Here is an 11,120-nt window from a genome sequence, read left to right on the forward strand (position 1 = left end):
TGGTCTTCTCAATCTCAAGCAGAAGACCCTTGGAGACAGCCGGAGGCAGGTGAGGGGACCTCCATCCACCATTATGGATGATCGGATCCCAGCAGCAGTGCTGCGGGCGATCCAGTCATTCATTTTAGTGACCGAACTGCCACAGATGCTGAGATCTGTATTGATCACAGCATCTGAGGAATTAATGGCACACAACAGCGCGATCGCTGACATGCGCCATTACCGGCAGGTCCCTCACTGATGACAGCAGCCGGGACCTGCCGCGCATGACCCGAGCATCGGTCCGATGCTCGTGATCATGTACAGGACGTAAATGGACGTCCTGACGTGTTAAGTACCACCGCACTAGGACATTCATTTACGTCCTGCGTTGTTAAGGTTTTAAAGGCACATTTGACAATTTATTCTTTCTGATAGATGTACTAGTGGAACAACAGTCGGTCAGAAGTCTGGAAACGGGAGTTTATCGCGCCACCAAGGAACAATCCACAGAGTATATCCTCTTAGGTAGAGATGAGCGAACTTTTTAAAAAATTTGATTTGGCCGATTCGCCAAATTTGCCGAGAAAATTTGTTTCTGGTCGAATTTATTTGTGGCAAATCTGTATTAAAAACAGCTATTTCTGGCCAACAGAGAGCCTCAATTCGGGTGTAAAACCCTTTGGTTTGTTCTAACACGCATATGGAGTGTGCTGGGGAAGTGAAATAATACAGTTATTCAGTATGAAATGCAGATTACAGGCATTGCTATTAGAATCAATGTTTTCATGTCTTTTTATTTAATTTAATTAGAATTTATTTATATTTTTTAATAACCCATTCTAGTGAGCATCGAGCTGGCGGTCCTCCGCCATGCGAGATACCACCTGTTCCAGCCCCTGCCTGTCAGCGCCCCCCTGACTATGCAAGTGCGAATGTTTAATTTAATCAGTTATGGTTCATTGTTATTGCTCCAAGCTGTTTCATTGGATTATTTTGATAATTCCACAGGTTATATGATGATGATACCATAGGGTCTCAGTCTTGAAAAGATTACATAGATTTTTTTTTACATTTAAATTTAAGATTTATATAATTCCAAAGTTTAATGTCCCAGTGTTTACTTTGAACTAATACTGTATGACTACAAAACCCAATCTAACAAGTAGTCACACGGCGGCACAATGACAGAGCCTAAAGGTGGCAGCAGCATGAGGAGACCATAATCTGTCAGAATGGCATAGCCTGGAATTGGAATTTAAGGTAATGTCCCAGGCCCAGCAGCATCACTAAACTATATAGTTTCTGAATGGCAAAGCCTGGAGCAGCATGAGTAGACACCAGGGCTTCACAATCCCTAAGCTTAAAAGATGAATTTTAAAATTGAAATTGAAGAATAATGGTAGCTAGTGCTACCATAAAATATTTGTAGGCAATGTCCCAGGCCCAGCAGCATCAGTAAACCATATAGGAGACAATATAGTGACTAAATGGCACCACCTGGAGTTGGCAGAAGCATGAGGAGACCATTGAAATGTAAGATTTTTAAATTTAATGTATTGAAATTGAGGATTCTGAAATTGAAATTTTTGCTAACACTCCCAAGTTTTAGCGTCCCGGGCCCCGGTGTGTGGGTACAAAGGACCAAATTTTAACAAGGAGTCACATGGCAGCACAATGACAGGGCATGGAGGTGGCATCAGTATGAGGAGACCATATAGTGGCTTAATGACTGCCTGGAGTTTGTGGCAGCATGAAGAGACCATATAGTGTCTGAATGGCATGGCCTGGAGTTGGCTGAAGCATGAAGAGAGACCATATAGTTTCTGAATGGCACAGCCTGAAGGTGGCTGAAGCATGAGGAGACCATATAGTGTCTGAATGACACAGCCTGGAGTTTGCAGAAGCATGAGAAGACCATTGAAATTTAAGATTTTGAAATTGAAATTTAAGATTTTGAAATTGAAATTTTAGCTAACACTTCCAAGTTTAAGTGTCCTGGGCCCCGGCATGTGGGTACCAAGGACCAAATCTAACAAGTAGTAACATGTCACAGTGTGGCACAATGACAGAGCCTAAAGGAGGCATCAGTATGAGGAGACCATGTAGTGGCTGAATGACTGCCTGGAGTTTGTGGCAGCATGAGAAGACCATATAGTGTCTGAATGGCACAGCCTGGAGGTGGCTGAAGCGTGAGGAGACCATATAGTGGCTGACTGGCACAGCCTTGAGGTGGCTGAAGCGTGAGCAGACCATATAGTGGCTGAATGGCACAGCCTGGAGTTGGCTGAAGCATGAGGATACCATATAGTGGCTGAATGGCACAGCCTGGAGTTGGCTGAAGCGTGAGAAGACCATATAGTGGCTGACTGGCACAGCCTGGAGTTGGCTGAAGCGTGAGGAGACCATATAGTGGCTGAATGGCACAGCCTTGAATTGGCTGAAGAATGATGATACCATATCATGGCTGAATGGCACAGCCTGGAGGTGGCTGAAGCGTGAGCAGACCATATAGTGGCTGAATGGCACAGCCTGGAGGTGGCTGAAGCATGAGGAGACCATATAGTGGCTGAATGACACAGCCTGGAAGTGGCAGCAGCAGCATCAGGAGTTCTTAAAGTGGCCCGGAGTGTTGCAGTGGGTGGCAATACCAGTACCCGGTGAAGGTGGGTGAAAAGAGGTCTGATTCAGAGGATTATTTGTAAATGGGGAGCAGCGCCTTATATCTGTTTGGCACTATCCATATTTGTGAAGTGTTGGTGTGGCACGATGGTCAATCTACTCTGATGCATCAGGCATTGGTGGGTGGAAATCCTGGCTGATCCATGCCTGATTCATCTTCACAAAGGTCAGTCTCTCCACATTTTTCATGGACAGATGAGTTCTCCTGCCGCACTAAACACCCACTCTGATGGCAAACTACTGGCTGGGCAGGACAGCTTTTCCAGGGCAAACTATGCTAGTTGCGGACAAAAAACAAGTTTGGCTGCCCAGAAGTCCAGCAGATCTTCAATGTGTGTTGGCAGGGGCACGTCAAGGTATGCCAGCACCTGCTGGTTCAGGTCCTGCTCCAGGTCTACCTGCTGATGAGTTGTTTCACTATGCGGGTGAAGAAAGGTACTCATCAGCGACTGTAGACTCAGGCTGCTGCTGATGGAGCTGGTACTGCTCCTGCCACCCCTCCCCTTCCCAGCAGCCATGGCAGTGGAAGGTGAGCGCAGGGGGCCCACCGATTCAGACATGCAAGAGGATGGTCGATGGCGCCGATAGGCATCAGCCAACTAACTACATAGGATGTCTCAGTAGTAGGTCAGTTTGTCCTCCCTCTCAGTGGGTGTAAAAAAGGCCCCTATTTTGTGGTGGTAGCGGGGGTCCAATAAGGCGGAGATCCAGAAGTCATCCCGGTGCCGAATGGTGACAATTCGGCTGTCACTACACAAGCAAGTGAGCATGCCTCGTGCCACAAGTGACTTGGAGGGACTCCCTGCCTCCATCTCCACTGCATACTGCCACGGTGTGTCTGGGTCCTCTGTCTCGCCTTCCTCATAACCCTCTAGCTCCTCTCCTGTCAGATTGCTTGAAAAACCGCCCATTTGGCGAAACCTAAACTGTGCTCCACTGTGCCCCTCCTCCTCCTTCTCCAGTTCAGCCCCCACATGGCTCATGTGGCTGTGAGATGTAGGCACCACTTCTCCAGTGCCCTGACCAGCCTTCGTTTCCAACACGTGTTATAAGAAATTAAGCAGTGGAATGACGTCGTTCATCCCGTAATCCTGGCGACTTACTAATAATGTGGCTTCCTCAAAGGGCCTGAGCAAACAGCAGGTGTCACATATGAGCTGCCACTGGTTCACATTGAAGTTCCAAAAGGGAGTACCCCTATCCGCTTGGATCATCAAGAAATCAGTGATAGCTTTTCTCTGTTCATACAGTCGATCCAACATATAAAGGGTGGAATTCCAATGTGTGGCAATGTCACAAATCAGACTATGTTGGGGGACACACTTTGCGGTATATGAGTGCCTGAAATGCATGAAAAGTTTCCTTCCCATTGTTAGGATGTCTTACCAATGGGGGGGGGAACACTTTAGGAACCGCTTGACAACCAGTCTCAACACTTGTGCCTTCGCAGTCGTAGCGCATTCAAGATGTTCTTCCCATTGTTAGTCACCATGGTTCCCATTTCCAGTTTTCGTGGAGTAAGCCATACCCCGATTTCTTTACGAATGATTTTAGCAGTTCCTCCCCCGTGTGACTCCGTTCGCCAAGGCGAACCATGTGAAGAACAGCGTGACACCGCCGTGCCCTGCACACATGGTATACTGAAGGGCCACTGAGACTTGTCTAGGCAGAGGAGGATGAGGACACAGTGGGGGATGAGGAGGCAGAGTCACACACTGTCACAAGACCAACGGCCTGAGAGCGTGGAGGAGGAAGCGGCGTGACCTATCCAAGTTGGTGTTGTGGCTGTGCATATTCACCCAGTGAGCCGTAAAAGACATGTATTGTAACTGACCATAGTTACAGCTCCAGACGCCGGCGCTGCCGTGCATTTTGGTACACACTGACAGGCTCAAGGACTGGCTCATCTTCCACAAAATTGTGCAGGGCTGGTACTGCCTTCTTTGAAAAGAAATGGCAGTTTGACACTCTCCTCCTCGGCTCGGAACAAGCAATCAGTTCTCTGAAAGGTGTAGAGTCCACCACTTGAAAAGGGAGGGACTGCAGCACCAGTAACTTGGACATGAGCACATTCAGCTTCTGCGCCGTTGGATGAGTGGGCGCATACTGTTGTCTCTTGGACATGGCTTCGCCGATGGATTGTTGGCGGAATGGCTGACTAAAAGTAGGAGGAGCAGGAGCATCTGGAGCGACCGAAGGAGGGCATGACACACAGCTCCCTTTGGCTGAGGTGGTGGAGCCTTGGAGCCACTGGGTGATGCAGCAGGCTGGACCACTACATCGGAGCCACGGTTCTCCAAGGCCGCTTTATGGCGGCGAAGCATATGTTGACGCAGGGCCGTGTTGCCAACATTGGGACCCTGGCCATGCTTCAACTTCTGCCGACATCTCTTGCATTGGGCTATATGAACCTCCTCTGGATGCTTGATGAAAAACTGCCACACCGCCGAGTAGCTGATTTTCCCACCAACAGTCCGCACTAATTGAAAAACTACCACACCGCCGAGTAACTGATTTTCCCACCAACAGTCTGCACTAATTGACTGCTACTGCCACCGTCTCCAGGAACCCCTGTTCCACTACCTCCCGGGAAGGTAGGCTGCCACAAAGCAGGTGGTCTCCCCCGGGCACATTTGGCTCCAGAATTTCCACTTCTGCCACCATGCTGACTGCCAACCATGCTTCCACCTTGCTGGCTCAGCTGCTTCCTCACGGGCAACCTGCAACTCTCTTCTCCAGATGATGATGATGAAGCCCCTTCTGCACCCAGCTCCCAATTGCGATCGGCTTCTTCATCATCAACAAGTGTTTGCACATCACTGATGTCCTCCTCAGGTTCCTCAACAGTGTCTGCTTCAGGACCCTGAACGCTGGCAATACCGCCTCCCACGTCACTCTAATCATCACTGCTTGCCTACCTAGCGGAGGAAGCGGCAGATGTCTCCTCTACTTCCTGGCTGGTCAGTAGCTGCTGACTGTCCTCTATTAGATCGTCTTCAATGAATAGTGGAGCTGAACCCACAGCATAAGATACTTCTTTAGGGGAGGGAACAGCATAGGACAGAGGCAATGGGAGGACAGGGACTGCTCCCGGGCCATGCCAACTGAGGGTTGTGTCTGAGGAGCCCACTGACTGTTGACTGGGGTATCAGATGTAATTTGTGATGAAGTGGATGACTTTGTTGTTAACCAATCAATGACGGCAGATGGGTTGCTGGTCATGACACGACCGCTAGCTCCGGCCTCTCGCTGCAACTCCTGCTGCTACTCACCCATAGTCTGCTGCCACCTCTGCCTGATGAATTTAGGCCTCCACTCCTCTGTCCTGGCACTTCTCTGCCTGACATACTTAGTGCATGTATGAGGGGAGTACAATACGCGTAACTACGCTTAAAACAGTATTTGTCTACAACAGCAGCAGGTGTGCACTTTTGGCTGGCCTTTCTCAGTATCTAGGCCCTTGACAGATTAAGAGGCGCAAAATAGTACACTACTTAGATGTAGGTATGTGGTATGCACTTATGAGGGTAGAAAAATGCGCTATAGTATGCTTAAAAATACGTATTTTAGTAAAATACCAGCAGTACCCAGTCGCTGTGTACTAAACCCAAAACTGCACTCTCTCAAAGACTATTAGGAATTGACTGCTGGGTATGTATTATACCATCTACAGACTAGTATAACCAGCAGATAATTTGTTGTGGAACAAAGAGGGCAGAAAACATGCGCTACAGTATGCTTAAAAAAAACATATTGGAGTAAAACACCAGCCAGTGATTACTTTTGCCTGGACTTTCACAGTATCTAGGCCCTTGACAGATTAACAGGTACAAAATAGTACACTACTTAGATGTAGGTATGTACTTATGAGGGCAGAAAAATACGCTACAGTACGCTTAAAAATACATATTTTTGCACACCAGAAGTACACAGTCGCTATGTACTAAATCCAAAATTGCACTCTCTCACAGACTATTAGGAATGAACTGCTGGGTATTATACCATCTACAGACTAGTAGATCTACAGCAGATTTGTTGTGGAAAAAAGAAACAAAATTGCGCTGAAAAATTATTCCTGCCTCCACTGCTAAGGTTTATGAAGTTGAGGCAGCTTGTTGAAATGTACGAGGCAACACACAGCTCTCTGCCCCTCTCTGTAATACAATGCTGTAGAAAGTGACTGGGAGGTTAATGGCTGCAGTAAAAATCCTTTTCAGTGGAAAAAAAAGCACTGCTCTCTGTCCACCAGAACGCTGATGTGACTAGGAGGTCTATGGAATTCCCAGACTATTCCCAGCTAACCTCCGTATGGACACCAAGGTTGATGTCCCCCTATATAGTCTTAGATTGTTGGTAGTGGTGCATGGATGGATGGATGACAAAGAAAAGAGGCTAAACCAGAGGTATACCAATGCATAATAGCCTGACCTGTGGACAGTAGACCTGAAGATATGTTCACTGTGTGCACTGGATGCTTTCCCACGTATGTACTGAATGCAAAGAAAAAGTACTATTGACCATAGCCTGAAACACAACATTTTGGGGAGCTCTACGTTTAATACACTTCATACACTACAGCTAAGGATGGAATAGGGCTTTCCTAAATAAGCAGATATACTTTTCAGTATACGTTTAAAGATGGTCTTTGGCCAACCCAAAAAAGTGAGACTGCATTTCCAAGATATGTGGGATTGCATTCTTTTGACAATTCAGGGAATCAGTCAGATGGACGTGAACTTAATTCTAATAATGGGAGTCATGGGCAGGATTTTACAGTCATTGGGGTTACATTAAGCACTGTATAATCCTGCCCAACACCTGATATTCACCCCAATTATTATAATTAAGGTCACACCAATCTGACAAACTATAAACCCTCATATCTCAGGAACAAAAGAAACTGTAAAATGGTGTTTGATCAGGCTGCTCTACTCTATATATCTTAATTTTAGGGGGGTTGGTTACAGTTTCTCTCTAAAGGTGCAATTGGTGATTCAACAATCCGTATCCAGTTATATCATTACAATGTTATTGGAGACAAGACGTGTGCTAATGTTGTGGTGGCAATGACCTGTTTGTTTCATGTGACAGGGGTAACCTCAGGACTCGTCGTTATTAACTATTTCCAATAGGAAAGTTTTACACTGCTCCCCCCCCCCTACGACCCCCCCCCCCCCCCCCCAATTAAGCTGGCTTCTTACATGACAGTGCGCTCAACCTATCACCGGCCGAGGCGGAACATCGCTGCGGCCGGTGATAGGCTGACGGCTTCCCGTACCCAGGAAGCAGGTGAGGCCGGTACCGAAGGGGAGTTAAAGTTTATTTTGTTTATCTTTTGCAGCCTGGGCATAGGGATACTGTGTATAGTCAAAGAGAAAGGAAGGAAGTTCCGGCTCCCAAGGCTGGGTAAAATTCCAAGTTTATTTCTTCATATAAAAATCCAGTGCATGAGCAATAATAAAAACATAGAAAAATAGCAACACAAAAGGTACCAACTCGTTTCGACTTAACGCTAAGTCTTAATCATGGCAACTACAATAACCAGCATGACTTCCATATATACCCTCATATCCCATAGTTGATAGAGGAGGGGGGTGTATACCGCCCATGGGCGTGAACCCACAGGTGAAGTATAAATTAATCAAAGAGTATCAAAATTTGTCAAAATGTATCAAAAAATATCAAAAAAGGAGAAATATATAAATGTATAAACTGGGTACAGGGGTATATAGCAATAGACACATATAAAAGCTATTAATAAATATAAGACAAATCATGTCTTTAGTTAAGTCCAGACGGGAAGCGTGAGTCCATGCATAGGATCCAAAACGCCTCCCGTCTGAACAAAGCCTTGCACCAGTCTCCCCCTCTCCGGGGAGGGCGTACTCTCTCCAATCCTGTAACCTCTATCCTGGGAACAATGCCGTCATGGTTTTCAACTATGTGTCTTGTTATGCCCGACATGGATCTGTTTCTAAAATTGACCATTTGTGGGTAAGTGTAAATGTTCCTGGATCCTGACTTTAAGTTTTCTGCTGGTGCATCCGATGTATAGTAGCCTGCAGTCTAGGCATGTGATACTGTACACAACATGGTGAGTATGGCAGTTGATGTAGCTTTTAATGTTGTAATTGATACTAGTGACACAAAATTTGAACGTGATGGAATTAGTCATGAATTTACAGTTGCTACATCTATTTCTTCCACACTGATAATTCCCTTTAGTGGGAAGCCAGGTATCACCCTGTTTGTTATAGGTAGTAATGTCACTAGGTGATAATTGGGAATTACTTTCACATTGTTGGCTTGTAATATTTGTGACATAAATGTCACCAATATTACAAGCCAACAATGTGAAAGTAATTCCACGCAAAGCCAGATCCCTATATACCTAATTATCACCTAGTGACATTACTACCTATAACAAACAGGGTGATACCTGGCTTCCCACTAAAGGGAATTATCAGTGTGGAAGAAATAGATGTAGCAACTGTAAATTCATGACTAATTCCAACACGTTCATATCTTGTGTCACTAGTATCAATTACAATATTAAAAGCTACATCAACTGCCATACTCACCATGTTGTGTACAGTATCACATGCCTAGACTGCAGGCTACTGTACATCGGATGCACCAGCAGAAAACTTAAAGTCAGGATCCAGGAACATTTACACTTACCCACAAATGGTCAATTTTAGAAACAGATCCATGTCGGGCATAACAAGACACATAGTTGAAAACCATGACGGCATTGTTCCCAGGATAGAGGTTACAGGATTGGAGAGAGTACGCCCTCCCCGGAGAGGGGGAGACTGGTGCAAGGCTTTGTTCAGACGGGAGGCGTTTTGGATCCTATGCATGGACTCACGCTTCCCGTCTGGACTTAACTACAGACATGATTTGTCTTATATTTATTAATAGCTTTAATATGTGTCTATTGGTATATACCCCTGTACCCAGTTTATACATTTATGTATTTCTCCTTTTTTGATATTTTTTGATACATTTTCACAAATTTTGATACTCTTTGATTAATTTATACTTCACCATGGGCGGTATACACCCCCCTCCTCTATCAACTATGGGATATGAGGGTATATATGGAAGTCATGCTGGTTATTGTGGTTGCCATGATTAAGACTTCCTTCCTTTCTCTTTGATTGCTCCACCTGAGGACTTGGCCTCAGAGACTTGTCCGAAGCTCCCGCTGGTTCAGGTGTATTGTGCCACGATTTCACGTATCTTGGACACGACTGGGTAAGCTGATATACCTCCTTTTTTTCTATTGCCATACTGTGTATAGTACAGAGTTCCGGCGCCGGCGGCCCGCAACAAACAGGAGGACGAGGAGGGCAGTGCTTGCGGGTGACATGTGATTAGTTCCCCGAGGGGGACAACGCAGCACTGGGCTGATAATTAATTGGGGAGGGGGAGAGAAGCAGAACAGCACTCGCGGGTCACATATGATTAGCTCCCCGATGTGGGGACAGCGCAGCGCTGATAAATCATTAATTCCCGAGGGGGATGGGCCCAACTGGTATTGCGGTATGGGAAAAATTAATATCGTGCAGGACAAAAATTTCGGTATTCTGTATGAACCGGTATACTGCCCAGCACTATGATGGGATTTTGAAAAAAAAAAGGTTTATAATAATAGTGAGAAAAATGACATTTATCAAATGAATTCTCTGCATATCAATAAAATATTCATCTGATCAAGGTGAAAACCAATTCATGTGAACCAAGTCTTGGAGAAAAGCAAAGAGGAGATCACATGTGAGGTGAAATCAGGACATAAACAGAAAATCTCCTCAAAGCTTCTCTCATCACCTTATATGTGTAACAATGGAGCACAGTATGTTGTATTTATAGACTTTGTTAAACAAGGAGGACTGTCAGATATTCTGTGTTCCATTCATGTCAAAGTCAGACAAGCCGACAGGAAGAGTAGAGGTTAAGACTGAGGAACTGGGAAAGGGAAATGTATTATGGCAAGTGCCATACAACGTTTCCTGTGTCTGAACTACAAGTGCATTAGAAAAAGGAACCAAAACACTGTGCAGAACTTTACACTGATAGTATTTGGCTTTGTTTGTGTGTGCTTGTGTGCTTTGTTATGTGGAAGGGGTGCCTGGAATGTTTATATAGTGAAATAATGAAGACATCAGTATTTTTGTACTGTGTGTTACCAGTTATGATACAGGGGCTAATATGTTAGAGAGAAACACAATCTCAATATTCTCAGCAGCAGATTACACATTAGATCAGTGTTGGTGGATGGCTGATCGCTTGTTGACTGAACAATCAATCCTCTCATGAATGATCATATCTATTAGCTATTTTAGTTATTATGTACCATTACAGTAGTTCGATGGGATGATGAATGTGCACCATGGCTTTAACCCCTTAAGGACTCACCCCATTTGGACCTTTAGGACTTACGTTTTCGTTTTTTC

This window comes from Hyla sarda, chromosome 4 (genome assembly GCF_029499605.1).
Source record: "Hyla sarda isolate aHylSar1 chromosome 4, aHylSar1.hap1, whole genome shotgun sequence".
Lineage (NCBI taxonomy): Eukaryota > Metazoa > Chordata > Amphibia > Anura > Hylidae > Hyla > Hyla sarda.